Source organism: Suncus etruscus, chromosome 2, assembly GCF_024139225.1.
Source record: "Suncus etruscus isolate mSunEtr1 chromosome 2, mSunEtr1.pri.cur, whole genome shotgun sequence".
Lineage (NCBI taxonomy): Eukaryota > Metazoa > Chordata > Mammalia > Eulipotyphla > Soricidae > Suncus > Suncus etruscus.
The window spans coordinates 104,344,934-104,361,817 of NC_064849.1; the positions used below are offsets into that span (position 1 = coordinate 104,344,934).

Consider the following 16,884-nt stretch of genomic DNA (forward strand, 5'->3'; position numbering starts at 1 on the left):
TTTCTCAAGGGCATTGTTGAATTTTATGGTTAAATAATATATTTCAGAGTATTCTTGAATAAACAGCTGGTGCTATTAGAAAATAAAGCAAACCAAGTGCTAAATATCTTTGGCAGAGTCTTTAAAACCTTCACAAAACCCTGGGTTGTCTGTCTTAGTTTTAACATTACTCTCTAAAAAACATTGTCAAAATCAGCATAATTTTCTACCTTTATAAAATAAATGCTTTTTATCATGTTTAATGGGTAAATATGACAACCATAGACCAGATCACTTTTGAGTAGAAAAAATTAAATATGCTCATAATAGTTGAGTAAAACATTACAGAAATATTTTGGGGGGAATAACATAGAAAAGATTACTCTGGCATATAAGAAAAGCACTTTTATCCCTAATTCCTATGACTTACAAATCTACAAGTCAAACTGTTCATACTAATTGCAAACTTTGTCTTGGTCTATTATCTAGCTGTATCTCATAAATTTTGCTTTTAAAGATACAATCACAATGACAAGGATCATGAGGCAAAATTTTACATGGAGCAACACCATCCTTGCCTGGTCCCACTCCAAAACCACAGTTGGTCTTCACACGATCTTGTTGGTTGACTGACTGGCTCATTCAACAAATGAGTGAATTCTTGTAATAGAAGCCTGAGAAAAGTTACCTTGGTATGCTTTAAAAACAGAATTAAAATTCTCTAAAATTTGGACATAAATGGTATTCTAAATATCAAGTTGGTATTTTGTTTTTTTTACTCCTATAATTTATATTTGCATTCAGCCTGAACTTGTAGCAAGACTGATAGATTGGCAAAAAATAAAAAAGATCAAGAAAGAAAGAAAAAAGTAAGAAAAGAAAGAAAAAAGTAAAAGAAAGAAAAAAAGAAAGAAGGAAAAAATGAAACCAAGCCAAGTCACAGAAAGGGCTAATAAAATATTGAAATATTGGAGAGATTTGAGACATTGGTGATGGGAATGTTGTAACTGGTGAAGGGGGATGTTCTTTACATGACTAAAACCCAACTACAGTTATATTTGCGTAATCAAGGTGTTTAAATGAAGATATATTTTTTTAAAAAAGAAAAAAGAAAACTCAACTCACAAATAAAAAACTGCCAAAGTTATCTTTTAAAGAAGAGCTCTAAAGAAAACAGCGGAGCAAGTCAAGAACAAGCTAAAGGAATATAATTCATATTCTAGGAAAACCATAAGACTAGGTGAGAATGTCCCACTTTTGGGAGCTGAACAACGTTTTCCTCTGTTCTTAGATTTGCATATAAATTCATCTTTTCTTCATGAAAAGCAGGAAGCAAAGCTGTGAACTCTCACAGGTTCTCAAGGACTATTTCTACTTACAGTATTTTCAATTACTTCCTTTCGCATTTCTTTCAACACACACACATATACACAGAAACACACACATATTTTATTTTGTTATTCAATCTCCAATTTACCTAGCTCTCGTTGGAGCAGAAAACGGTGGTAGGGTTATTGATAGCTGTCTTCATATGCATATGTCATCAAGATATTAAAGGTCACTGCATATGATTCATGCATCTCATGTCTCATTTCTTATCAGATAACAGAGTCTTTGGCTGTATCGTGTTTGGCAGATGTCATAGATATTTGGTGTGATGGGTAAGGTACAAACAGTGGCAATGGATTGGTGACATGTGACAAAATGTGAAATTTTTCTTCTGTCACATAATACCATTTAACTGTACTTAGAGCAGCCAGCTCTGCTTATTAATGGCAATAGATCAAATTAATTAACCTTTCCAATATCAAACTAGGACTGGATTAAAATTAAATTTCCCATCTATATTTTTAGAAGTAGATGCAACATGTCTCCCCTGACTTCACATATGGTCTCTGTTAACAGAATGAACTTAGACTGAACTGTGTCGTTAAGCAAAGTTCATAGAATCATACATGACGATGCATATATTATATAATTCATACATTATAATGACATTACAAGTATTTTATTGGAAAAACAGACCATCTAACTTATAGCATTCAGAAATGAATCTCCCAAACTAAAAGATATACATTTATAAATAATTTTTATAGTGTTGATTTTTTGACTGATTCATTTTTTTAAGCCTGAGTTAGATCATACTGGCAATAGTTTTTCTGTTTAGTATTCAAATATGCAACAGTTACATGGTAAATTTGCTTGGTTTGATATTGGCCAATCTCACATACATTTCTAAAGGGCAACCCAGGCTTTCAGCATTCTCTAATGAAATCACACATTACTGTCTCACTGCCACATAATGCTGCTTCAAGACAGGATGTCACAGCTCCAGAAACAACTTGTAAGCTTCTTTTATTTTAAACAGCTGAGGCCACAGGAAAAAGAGGCGATGAAGGGGTGGGAGAAGGCGAATATTTAAAGTAAAAAATTCAAGCCAATATGGGGTGATTTTACCAAAAAGAAAATTAAGTATCTATTTTTTCTAGGTTATTTTTTAATATTTTAAAAAAAGTTAATTAGCAAAAAGCTACAGTTCTAGGCATACAAAGCAAAAACCAAAGCTTTTTGCACCACACACAATTATAGCAGATATTATCATCTTTAATTGTGGTTAATATATTTTAAAAAAATTTCAAGGCCAACAATTCAGAAAAAAGTGTAGTATTTACAGAGAGAAAGAGAAGAAAGATGCTATTTGCCTATCCTAGAGCAAAGGCAGGGTTACAGACGGTAGGAGGTGAGAGGGAAAATGGGAGACAACTGTGATGGTGACAGGAAGGACACACTGGTGAAGGATGTTGTACATTGTGTACTTATAAATGCTATACAAATCTGTAACTGTAGTGTTTAAATAAAGTATTTCAAATATAAAAGTGTAATATTTGCATTTCTATTGTTATTATATAGTTAAAATTAGGATGGAAAACATTTATCAAACAAACATGATAAATTAAAAATCAAAAGTTATTGGGGCCGGCCCAGTGGTTCCTGACTGTGAGAAACTGTGTTGACTGTGCATGTTTTCCACTGTCCTGTCTCCTGAACCTCTTGGGAGAGGGCCTAAAAAGGCCCAGAAAAATAGCTCTCCCAGAGGCTCATCCAAGGGCCAGAATGCCAAGGAACTGTGTCCGGCCATGAAAACCGGCTATCCGCAGTATTCTGCAGAAAGGCAAGTCCCCTGTTTGTGACCTAAGGCTGGGAATATCTATGCCCGCCCAGTGGTTCCCAACTGTGAGAAACTGTGAGTATTGCCTGTGCATGCTTTTCCACTGTCCTGTCTCCTGAACCTCTTGGGAGTGGGCCAAAAAGGGCCCAGAGAAATAGCTCTCCAGAGGCTCAGAAGAACACGGCTGTTCCACTTCGTGGCTATGCACTCTTTCTAACCAATGAACCCCACCACAGCATGCAGAAAAAAAACACACTACAAGCATGACAATGGGAAAACCTTGAAAGCAAAGACCATGCACAGAGAATGAAGACAATAGCGCAGATGACCTAAAAAATTCCAACCATCTGATTAACCTCTTGGATAAGGAGTTTGAAATAGAAATATGGAAGATGTTTGTAGAACTCAAAAAAAGCATAGATCGATCTGAAAGAACACAAAGACAGAAATCAGAAAACTCCAAACTAAAATAACAGATTTGAAAAACATTGTAGCTCAACTGAAAACCTCAGTGGATAGCCTCACCAGCAGGTTAACAGCAGCTGAGGACAGAATTGGCATGCTGGAAGATGAAATGCAGAAAAACTCAACAGAGCAGAAGAAATTAGAAAAGAACCTTAAGACAAACGATCAGGCAATGGAAAAAGTACTCAGGAATGTGAATAGATGAAAATAGAAGTCTTTTGATAAACTCAACAGAAACAACATAGAAATCATTGGAGTCCCAGTGGCCAGGTAGGAGATCTCCAGGAAAGAATCAACTGTCAAAGACATCATTAAATAAGATACTCCCAGAAGCTTAAAGACTACATGCAATCAAATTCTTGCAATGCCCGAAAGTAGTACCAGCTAAAAGAGACCCAAAGAAAAGCACCCCAAGAACACATCCTTGTTACGATGACAAATCCCACAGAGATAGGATATTGAAAGTAGCAAGATCAAAAAAGGAAATTACATTCAAAGGAGGCATCCCTAAGACTTACAGCAGACAAGTCACAAAAACTCTCAAGGCCAGAAAGACATTGGTGGGATAATTGTGACAAGACTGAACAAAATGGGTGCCTCACTGAAAATAACTGCAACCAGCCTGACTCATGTTCAGGTTTTGAAGGAAACATACATAGTTCCATGGATAAACAACAGCTCAGAAATTTCACAGATGAAAAACCAGTCTTAAAGGAAAAACTGAAAGGTGTACTTTAAGACAAGAGAGACCAGCACATACAGCAAACTTATCTACAAAGATGACATTAAATCCTATGACAATCATCTCCCTCAATGTCAATGGACTAAGTTCACCAACTAAAAGACAGAGAGTGGCAAAATGGGTCAAAAAAATGAATCCAACCTTCTGCTGCCTGCAAGAAACACACCTGAATAATCAGAACAAATATAGACTCAAAATCAAAGACTGGAGGAAAATCATCTAATCAAACAATACCCTTAAAAAAGCTGGAGTGACCCCCCAAATGCACCGAAAATATAATGTAGCACCATTTCTCCCTGCAAAGGCACACTAAAAAAAGGGGAAATCTTACATATAAAAAAGAGCTCTTATCTACTAGAGATAGGAACTCATAGTCGTGTACAATACAGGGATATCTCCTACTTTGAAAATATGTCATGTGGAATCAACTTAGACCTCAGGTGATTAAATACCATCCGTCCAGCCTTGAACCCTGGACCCCAGACATAGAAACGGCACAGTTCTTCACAACAGCTGCAGGAAACAAATCCCATCCAGGACAGCCTTAATACTGCGGGGTCACCAACAAGTGCCAGCTCTAATATGATATCCTGATGAGAAAAATGGGAACAACTTGACCTAAGAACAGGTTATCCTACCTTACCAGCTAACGACAAGACAAAATCAGAAGACTTGTCACCCTTTGGTAGGTCCAAAAGCCAAGATTGCGATTTACAGATGACTGGTTGCTAGAACCATCACCAGTCTGTACACATCTTGGGACCAATAAAAAAAGCCCTAATTTAGGGTTTGAACTACGACCTACACAATAAACATGATCCCCAGTTCCAAAGGTCTGGCAGAGACAATTGTAACGGAATGGGGCTTCTGGAAGCACAAAGAAAGACGCTATCCTAGGTGCCATCCTATGTTCAGTGCAAAGACCAAGATCACCAACCACAGAAGATGGACTAAAATGACACTGAGGGAACAGAACTTCCAGAACCACAAAGACTGACTGCATCATAAGTCCCACCCCTGGACTTGTGCAGATACTGAGATCTCTAGGCACAGAGGTCTGATTGTATCACCCAGGACAGAGCAGAAGTCTCCCAAACACCACAAAAGCACCACCAGGAGAGTAAATGATTCTGAACAGAGTCTATAGTTAATCCCATGACAATATACTCCAAGGACGGAGAAACCCCATATTTCTTAGGCCAAGTGAATTCCTTTTCGAATGACCCCAATATTTACTGTGCCAGGGCAGGAGGGAAAAAAAACAAAACAAAACAAAAAAACAGAAAGCACAAAACCTTGGTTATTTATTATATATTATTTTTTTATCTTCATTTATTACTATTATTATTATTATTTTTATTTACCTATCTATTTTTGGTAGATTTTTCTGTTTGGGTGTGATTATTGAAGTTGTTGTCCCCAGTTATACTTATTTTTTTCTCTTCCTTTCTTTTCTTTCTTTATGTGCTATGCCATATTTCTTATTTCAAGACCATGGCATTTTTTTCTTTTTGTTTTTGTTTTTAGTTTGTTTTTGTTTTTTATTTTTTGTGGTGCTTATCGTTATTGTTGGAGTCCTCACTGGATATTTGACACTTCCTTTTGTACTGGTGGAGTGTTTCACCTTCTTTTTCTCCTTCATCTCTCAAATCGATGATGAGAGCCTCTAGAAGGATTCCGCCCATTTTCGACGTATTAGACTCTTACCCCAGTTTGTTATTTTTCTCTTCTTCAAACAAAACCACGCAACTTGAACTAGCTAGTCCTGACTCCCAGTTAGAGGTGGAAATAAGGGAGGCACCAAGACCAAACAGGTGCAAGACTACTAAGTAGTAGGCTAGATACAGAGGGGACCACATATTCTAGCAGCCCTGGGGATGAGGGAAGAGGATATGGGAGGTAGGACAAAAACGGAGGTGTAGGGAGGACAATTTGGTGATGGGAATCCCCCGTGATTTTATGTAAATATGTACCTAAAATATTATTGTCAACAATATGTAAGCTACTATGATAAAAATAAAAATTATATTAAAAATTCTGTAAGAAGGGGCCGGGCGGTGGCGCTAAAGGTAAGGTGCCTGCCTTGCCTGCGCTAGCCTTGGATGGACCGCGGTTCGATCCCCCGGTGTCCCATATGGTCCCCCAAGCCAGGAGCAACTTCTGAACGTATAGCCAGGAGTAACCCCTGAGCATTACCGGGTGTGGCCCAAAAACCAAAAAAAAAAAAAATTCTGTAAGAAAATAAAGCAGTTAAAAATGAAAAAAAAAAGCTGGGGTGGCCATATTAATATCTAATGACACCAACTTTATACTCAGAAAAGTAGTAAGGGACAAAGATGGACACTGTGTACTAATCAAGGGATATGTGCAACAGGAAGAAATCAGACTATTAAACATATATACACCCAATGAGAGACCAGAAAATTATCTAATACAATTACTGACAAATCAGTAATAAGACAATAATTGTGGGAGAACTCAACACAGCCCTTTCAATACTTGATAGGTTAACCAGACTAAAATCCAACAAAAACATACTAGCCCTGAAAAGAGTAATGGAAGAAAGAGGACTAGTAGATATATATAGGACACTACACCCCAAAAAACCTGGATACACATTCTTCTCCAATGTACATGGGCCATTCTCCAGGATAGACTACATGGTGAAACATACCTTCATTTAATCAAGAGGATAGAAATCTTGCAGGCTACCTTTGTTGACCACAAGGCTCAGAAATTAGATATGAACTACAAAGGCACACGAAAGAAAAACTTTGACATTTGGAAATTAAACAGCATGCTATTGAACAACCAGTGGTCCGTGATGAAATCAAAGAGGCAATCAAAACTTTCCTGGAAAAAATGATAAGGAAGATACAAACTGCCAGATACTATGGGACACAGCAAAAGTGGTCCTGACAGGAAAATTTATAGGTTTGCAATCACACATCAGGAAGCAAGAAGGGGCCTACCTGAATAGCTTAATGATGCAGCTCATAGAATTAGAAAGTGCTCAACAACAGGACCCAAAAATAGGGAGACAGAAGGAAATAACAAAGCTGAGAGCAGAAATCAACGAAGTGGAAACCCAAAAAGCAATCTGAAAGATCAACAAAAGCAGAAGTTGGTTCTTTGAAAAAATAAACAAAATTGATAGACCACTGGCAAAACTCACAAAGAAAGAGACAGAGAAACCTGATAACCCGTATTAGAAATGAAAAGGGGGAGATCACGACAGATATTGCAGAGATCCAAAGGATAATCAGGGTAATTTGAGAAACTTTATGCTACCTAACATGAGAACTTAGAAGAAATGGATAAATTTTTGGACACTTCCACAGTTAAATAAGGAGGATGTAGCATCCTAAATATCCCCATCACAATTGAGGAAATTGAAACTGTAATCAAACATCTGCCCCAAAAGAAAAGCCCAGGCCCAGATGGATTTACTAGTGAATTCTTTCAAACCTTTCAAGAGGAACTACTACCAATCCTAGCCAGGCTCTTCCATGAAACTGAAAAAAACGGGAACACTCAAAACCAGCTTTTATGAAGCCAAAATTGCCTTGATACCAAAACCAAAGATGCTTTCAAAAAAAAAAAATTACAGACCAATATCCCCGATGAATGCTGATGCAAAGATCTTCAACAAAATCCTAGCAAATAGGATCCAATCCATCATCAAGAAGATCATACATTACGACCAAGGAGGTTTCATCCCAGGAATGCAAGGATGGTTTAAGATCCGTAAATCTATCAACATCATACACAACATCAACAACAAGAAAAATAAAAATTACATGATCATGTCAATAGATGCAGAGAAAGCATTTGATAAGGTCCAACACCCATTCTTGATCAAAACTCTCAGCAAGATGGAAATGAAAGGAACCTTTCTCAATCTAGTTAAAGCCATCTACCACAAGCCAATGGCAAATACTATCCTCAATGAAGATAAACTAAAAGCCTTTCCTCTAAATTCTGGTACAAAGAAAGGCTGTCTACTCTCACCTCTCATCTTCAACATAGTATTGGAAGTGCCTGCTATAGCGATCAGGCAAGAAAAAGATATCAAGGGCATCCAGATAGGAAAGGAAGAAGTCAAACTCTCACTGTTTGCAGATGACATGATACTCTACTTAGAAAACCCTAAAGACTCTACCAAAAAGCTTCTAGAAACAATAGTCTCATATAGCAAGGTGGCAGGCTACAAAATTAAGATACAGAAATTAATGGCCTTTTTATTCATCAATAATGATAGGGAAGAGATGGAGTCAAGAAGGCAATCCCATTCACAATAGTGCCCCACAAACTCAAATATCCTGGAGTCAACTTGACCAAAGACATGAAGGACCTATACAAAGAAAACTATAAAGCCCTACTCCAAGAAATAAGAGAGGACACACGGAAATGGAAACACATGGATTGGCAGGATTAACATCATTAAAATGGCAACATTCCCCAAAGCATTGTACAGATTTAATGCGATCCTTCTAAAGATACCCATGACATTCTTCAAAGAAGTGAATCAAACACTTATGAAGTTCATCTGGAACAATAAACACCTCAAATCGTTAAAGCTCTTCTAGGGAAAAGGAAAATGGGAGGCATTACTTTCCACAACTTTAAACTGTACTACAAAGCAATATTTATAAAAACAGCATGATATTGGAATAAATATCTGGAATAAATAAATATTCCTCAGATCAGTGGAATAGGCTTGAGTTCTCAGACAATGTTCCCAGACACACAGACAAGGGAACAAGAAATCCTAAGTGGAGCAGGGAAAACCTCTTCAACAAGTGGTGCTGGCAGAACTGGTTAGCCACTTGCAAAAAAGCGAATATCAACCCCTAGTTAACATCATGTATGAAGGTAAAATCCAAATGGATTAAAGACCTTGATATCAGACCTGATACCATAGGTATATAGAACAACACATCAGTAAAACACTCCATGACATTGAGACTAAAGGCATCTTCAAGGAGGAAACTGCACTTTCCAAACAAATGGAAGCAGAGATAAACAGATGGGAATACATTAAGCTGAGAAGCTTCTGCACCTCAAAAGAAATAGTGCCCAGGATACAAAAGCCACTCACTTTTTGGGAGAAACTATTCACCCAATAACCATCAGATAAGTGGCTAGTATCCAAAATATACAGGGCACTGACAGAACTTTACAAGAAAAAAACATCTAATCCCATCAAAAAAATGGGGAGAAGAAATGGACACTTTGATAAAAAAAGAAATGCAAATGGCCAAAGGGCACATGAAAAAATGCTCCTCATCACTGATCATCAGGGAGATGCAAATCAAAACAACAATGAGATACCATCTCACACCACAGAGATTGGCACACTTCACAAAGAACGAGAACAATCAGTGCTGGCAGGGATGTGGAGAAAAAGGAACTCCTATCCAATGCTGGTGGGAATGCCGTCTAGTCCAACCTCTATGGAAAGCAATATGGAGATTCCTCAAAATCTGGAAATTGAACTCCCATTCGACCCAGTTATTCCATTCCTAGGGATATACCCTAGGAACACAAGAATACAATACAAAAACCCCTTCCTCACAACTATACTTACTGCAGCACTATTCACATTAGCCAGGCTTTGGAAACAACCAAGATGTCCTTTACCAGACGAATGGCTAAAGAAACTGTGGTACATATACACAATGGAATATTATGCAGCTGTCAGTAGAAATGAAGTCATGAAATTTTCCTATACATGGATGTACATGGAGTCTATTATGCTGAGTGAAATAAGTTAGAGGGAGAGTGAGAGATGCAAAATAGTCTCACTCATCTATGGGTTTTAAGAAAAATAAAAGTCATTTTTGCAACAATGTTTAGAGACAATGAGAGGAGGGCTGGAACTTCCAGCTCACTTCATGAAGCTCACCACAAAGAGTGGTGAGTGTAGTTATAGAAATAACTACACTGAGAACTACCATAACCATGTGAATGAATGAGGGAACTGGAAAGTCTGTCTAGAGTACAGGTGGGGGTGGAGTGGGATGGAGGGAGATTTGGGACATTGGTGGTGGGAATGTTGCACTGGTGAAGGGGGCTGTTCTTTACATGACTGAAACCTAATCACAATCATATTTGTAATCTAGATGTTTAAATAAAGAAAAAAAAGGAAACTAAAAAAAAGTTATTGGGGCCGGCAAGATAGCATGAAGGTAAGACATTTGCCTTGCAAGCAGAAGGTCGTTGGTTTGAATCTCGGCATCCCATATGGTCCCCCATGCATGCCAGGAGCGATTTATGAGCGTGCTGCCGGGTGTGACCCAAAAACAGACAAAAAATAAATTAAAATTTTTTGCCTAGAGTGGTAAAGGTACTAGAGAGTTATGGTTGGGTTTCTGTCATGTAAAGAACACCCCCTCCCATCACAGGGACAACTTCATTCTCTTGAACTTCAGCTTCTTTAGTGATGGAAATCCTTCAGTTAGAATTGATGTGGGCCAAGAGAATTAAACACAGTCACTTCTAGATCATCTTCCATTGTGTCTTCCTTGAGTGCTTTCCAGGTGCCTTTTTTTTTTTTTTTTTACCAGCAATCTACCTGGATTCCCTCTCTTGAAGCAACTTCAGACTCTTTCTTCTCTTAGCCTTGCCTAGTCTATGTCCAGAATATATGCTTTTTTAAAATTTTGGTTTTGCCTTCAGGGTGACAGGCATTGCTATTGCAAAATATGACTTTTAAGTAATTTTAAAGAGTAGGCATGAAACTTGGAGTCAAATGGACCCAAATCATAATACTGACTTTGCTAAAAAGATAGGATTTTTGAGAAAGGTATTTAACATTTCAGGATCTGGCTTTCTACTTTCATTTTTTAGTATTGTTTTAGTATTTTTTATTTAAACCCATGATTGCAAACATGTTTGTAGTTGCATTTCAGTCATAAAAAGAACACCTCCCTTCACCAGTGCAACATTCCCACCACCAATGCCCCTCATCTTCCTCCTCCCACAACCCCTGATTTATTCAAGACATGCATTCTACTTCTCTCACTCAATGGAGCTAATAATACTTATCTTAGAAGGCTCTTGGGAGAATTAAATAAATTGAATTAATATAAAGCACTTAACACAGTATGTGGCACACAATGATCACTTGAAAAATAGCCTTTTTTCTCACTTAGATAATATTGATGCTCTTTGACAACAAAAACCTGAAAATTATGTCTAATGATGGTAGAGTTTCATGAGTATTAGCTTAAATAAACTTGACAATGCTACGTTTTTCCATTTCACAGGGTTATAATTCACTGAATAATACTATGAGGGGCCAGATAGATAGTGGCTAGGCTATTTACTCCATATGTGGCCAATGTAAGTTGTAACTTAGAAACCAATATGGACACCTGAGTCCTCCAGAATGAATCTTCAGTGAAGAACTGGAGTATGTTCTGAACACTGCCAACTGTGCCCCCCCCCAAACAAAACAAAACAAAGAATACAATGAATCATATCCCCAGTTAGTCAAAGGGCAGTGCTGTCATGAGACTGAAATCACATCATGTCTTTAATCTTTCATTCCTCCCACCCACTTGCTGACATTTTAGTTTGTTTCCTACCATTGACAGGTGAGTTTATCTTTTGATCTGTCATCTTTATTGGACCTAGAGAAAAGGCATTCAATTTTAACTTCTGAAGGACCTGTTTGGATTTATTATTTGGATTTATTATATTTTTTTACTAATTTTATTTTTTTTACTAATGCCTCTGGTTTATTTTAGAATAGGCATCAGACTACATTTAACTACATTCAACATCTTTCATATTTCTCTCACTTTGCCTTTCTTATTATTCCTCTTTACTTTACTCTTTCAAGACAACTACTACTGTTCCTCAAGATCTTACCTCCATTCACTGCTATTGCTTGCCTAGGAATTAAAAATTACATTCATAGAAAAGAAGATTGTCTAATACAATCATGTCTTTTTCTCAAAGAGGACCAAAATTTAAACCAGATACACTCTTCTTTTAATCACTATGTGAGACTTGGTCTTTGCTTCCATATTTTCCAATTTTTATTTTCTGATTTTTGTGTTCTTAACTATTTTAATTTCAAACTTGATAGAAAAAGTGGTCACAGTTTTAAGAGCTCATATTTGATGTAACACATTAAGGAACAATGCAAATACAACTTTAGTTTTTTATTAGACATTTTAGGAAGCTTCAGCAGGATCAAAAGCCAGGAAAGGAATACCAATGAAGACCAATATCAATAGCAATCACCTTAACAATAAGACTTACACTTACCAAGGTAGAAAGAAAGCTCTGGGGTAGGTAAGGAGAAAACCTATAAAAGTTAACATGTAATAAAGAGCAGCCCACATACATGTTACCAAGTCATGCCCATGGTGTCTGCACATACATGTTACTCTCACTTCCCCTCTGAGTACTTTCTTACTCAAACCCTGGGACACATGGGCTGTCTCAGCCTTTGAAGAAATCTGGTCTTCCTTAAGTTCCTTCCTTACTCTCCCTATCCTCTCCCTTCCCTTCCTCAGTACCTCTGAATAAAACCCCTTTTAGTTCAGAAAAGAAAGAAAAGGCTAGGAATCCAAATATATTTGTTTTATTTAAAATTACAATTTAAATAACCTAGATTTATCTATGAATCATTTTTGTTAACTGTTATCTGGATAATTTTCCTAACTGTTGTATGGTTAAGTTTCTTCATCTTTAAGATAAGATGGCAATTGCACTAACTTTTGGAGGGGGTGGGTGATGTCTGGGTTACTCAGGGTCTACTTCTGGCTCTGTACTCAGGGCTAATTCTTGGTGAGCTCAGCATACCACAGAGGATGCTAGAGAACAAATCTTCTTATGCTGCATGAAAGGCAAGTGCCTTACCCATTGTACTATTCCTCTAGCTCCCAAGTGTACTAATTTTCAAAGACTTTTATTTTTAAACATTAAATCAAGCAATGCATATAAAGCAGTTAGTTTATTATCTAATAATGAGCACATATAACTGCATTATTATCATTATGGCTATCGTATCATCTATATTGTCTAAATTAAACTGCTATCAATTTATTTGCAAAGATGCATTGTTCTTTAAAAGTTCTAACAGGTGGTCTGGTTAACTTTTATTTAAAACACCTATAATTTAATATACTTCAAATTAGGAAAGGACTTGACTCAAATTGCACACCTTCTTTTTAAGAATGTGTGAATTCTGTGGGGGTGAGGTGCAAAAGCTGTTGTTTGAAAAGTAAATTAAAAATAGGCCTTTAATATATAAAATCAGTGTCTTTTGGCATTGATAAATTGTAGAAAACACATCTGTAATATTTGGAACCAGTTACCATATTAAATTTATGGTACCTAAATCCAAACTGGAATGAATTTAGTTTTCCTGAAAACCACCCACATTCAAATACTATTTTCTAAATGCATGTGCTCAAAGTTTTGTTAACTCAAATATTAGACATAATAATTAAGGAAAATTAGTTAAATGTAGGATCTTAGACTGTAACATTTAAAAATTGCAGAGAATAGTGGAGACCAGCAAGTTTAAATTCTAAATTGTACAGGGAAAAATACTCAAAGCCAAGAAGGGTCTTAAAATTGCCTAGTAATTTTTCCTTTGGTGGGAAAGGATTCTCATTACACCTTTTGGTATCAGATGTGGCATGATGGCAAGGGCAATAGTACAAAAAGACTTCAGCATGAGCTTCATCATTTTGGAAAGAAAAAGAAAATAGTACAATTGTGAGAAGTCAAGTGTTCTTTGAGGAATTCTCAGAGTTAAGTAATGGCTTTTCAAAACACCAAGGACTGAAAACAACCTTTCCAACAGATATCATTCACAAAGCTAACATATGTCAAAATAAAATAAAATCTCAGAGATTCATTCATGTTATTCTGTACTCAGAATATAGGCTTCACAGTCTGTTTAAAGGAGTAAACAAATTCTCAGTAATTATAAGATAAACTTCCATTCATGTTCTTGTAACACACAAGTATTAAGATATATTTGCAAATTGTTTGCAAACAGTATTCAAAATTGTGTAAAGTATATCTATAATTTCTCTTCCTCTATAGAGAGAGGTTGTCTAGAGAGAAAAATGCTGATTATATTTACAGAGCCTATTTTAGGCTTTTAAAATGATTCTTTTCCAACTTCTTTCTATTTCAGTAATATAGCATTTTAGCAGTCCAGATAGATAAGATAAATAAACAAGTAAAAAGTTATAAATTAAAGTAGATGGTTGAGCACTGTTTTAAAACTGGATTAACAATGAACTATCATAGTGCCATATGAAAAATACCTAGTTCTTGACCAATGTCTAATCAATTAATTGTAAAGAGAATTCTTCAAGTTAGTACTACTTAGAGAATTATGTGTTGATGAGCATTGAAGAATTTTAGGAAGAGGTATGTAGATGTTTCATATACGTATTAAACAGTACTCTCCTGGCTTGATATTTTACTAAAAATCCCATTTTATAACACTCTGCTCAAGTGTAAGTTACCAAAAGACTAATTTGACTTATAATTGCACGTTAGCCCAAGAGGGATCAAATGAAAGTCTTTTCCTTGAGAAGCTTTCCCTTCTATGTCCTAAGAGTCATTCTCTACACATACAAAAAATTAGTGTATGATTCTTTATTGAATGCAGAGCTGATCTACTATATACAAACATGTATTGCTAAGAAAAGATTCAAACAACAGAAGGTAAAGTTCAAATGACATGGAAAGACTCCTTTCATGTCTATATGTTAACAAATATAAATAAAGTTTATTGGAGTCAAGGTATTGAAAAAATAAGACTACTGCAGTTCTTTTGCTCCTGGTTCCTCTTGCTTCTTTCTTCCATTAAAGGAGCCTCAGAAACTCCTCAAAATCTAAAGGCTCTTTGTTGTAAACTTGAGAACATATTTCCAGCTTCAAGTAATGTATTTTCATCATTTTTAAGTATAATAGATAGTAAGTTGCTATTTTCTAGAAAAAAAATTGTATGTGGGTAAAATAAAAAGTTGAAGAAATGACTTTCTGAGGCTGGGATGAAAATGGCCTAGTTTTCACACAAGGAAGATAACCAACATCAGGATATTTTTTAATAAATATAAATCTATAATAATAATATAATAATATCAGTCTCCTTACATTTATAAAGTCAAAAACCCTTCTAGAAAATAAGCAAGAAGTATTTTTATGTCTCAGGTTACACAGAATGGCAGGATAGGTCACATGGGTTAATCAATCCATAAAATAATGTAACCCAGAAGCAGCAGGAGTAAGAAAACCACAGCAATTCTGAAGAATTATTACCCACAGAAAATAAGAAACCTATACATAATATAAATCTTAAATATATTATATTTGCACATAATGTATAATAAAAATCTGGGCATCTCATTTATATCTGAAGGAATGGGGAAGATTCAAGGCATTATCTGAAGGACAGAAAACAATATGTCTGGAGAAACCCCTCTACTCTAATAGTTTAATTATTTTGGCCTAAAATGCCAACAGTAACCAAATAGATTGGCCTTTATTTTTAATAATCAATGGCCACTTTATTTGGATACCTCACTGTCACTTTAAATTTAGAATGAATGATATTTTATTCATACTTATTGTCTGAGTCCCAGTTGATATTATTATTTTGGTTGCAGTGTTCAGGGTTTACTCTCACCTATGGACTCAGGGATCTCTCCTTGGAGGTTCAGGAGACCATATAGAATACTGGAATCAAATTTGGGTCAGTTGCATGCAAGACAAACACCCTACCACTATACTATCTTTCTGTCTCACCTTCAGTGTTGTTTTATATCTGTGAATGTCTCCACATTCATTCTACTACTCAAAAAAACAAAAACAAAAACAAAACAAAACAAAACAAAACAAAAACAAAAACAAAAAAAAAACCACTTAACTTTTCTTTTCCCATTCACATATACCATAGTCACCAAAATCATGCTGATTTTTGTTATGACGCTGATGATATGTCAAAGCAAAAATGTGTTTTCTCACTTCTTCAGTGTAGCTTGCATTATCTTGCTAAAATACTCTAAACATATCTGCACTGCTCATTCCTCTATCCTCCAGCCTGTGCTATTATTTGTCTAAAAGGAGGTTATGATCAAGTTACTCATGCTTAAAGTCACTTTCTAGTTTTCTCAATTACTCTTGAGGTGTAGTTTTTTGTAACCTGTCTCAAGATATTTTTTTGCAAGTTTATTTCATTCCTATTAAACCTTTTTCTCCTACCATTCTGCCATTTCTCACTTTATGAGCTATGTTAAATGATCACTCAAACTATTTTCAAACCCAAAAGTTTTCTCTTCGTGTTTTTGTCTTTATTTACAAAGACTAGAGCCCTGGAGATATAATTATTTTCTGCTTTCATTATAATTAAAATGTCAATCAAAATAAACAATTTAATTTTACAAGTGTTTTTTACTTCATACAATGTTCTTATTTAGTGAATAACTCAAAAATAAATAATAGACTTAATTATATTTTTTCTCATCTTCTTTGGAAATTGCTGCAA

At 35.8% G+C, this 16,884-nt stretch overlaps 1 protein-coding gene across 1 annotated transcript in view; it reads right to left on the bottom strand.

Annotated features, from left to right (window-relative positions):
• Positions 1 to 16,884, bottom strand: part of PLCXD3 (phosphatidylinositol specific phospholipase C X domain containing 3) — a 153,506-nt gene that overhangs the window by 36,749 nt on the left and 99,873 nt on the right. The window lies entirely within an intron of this gene.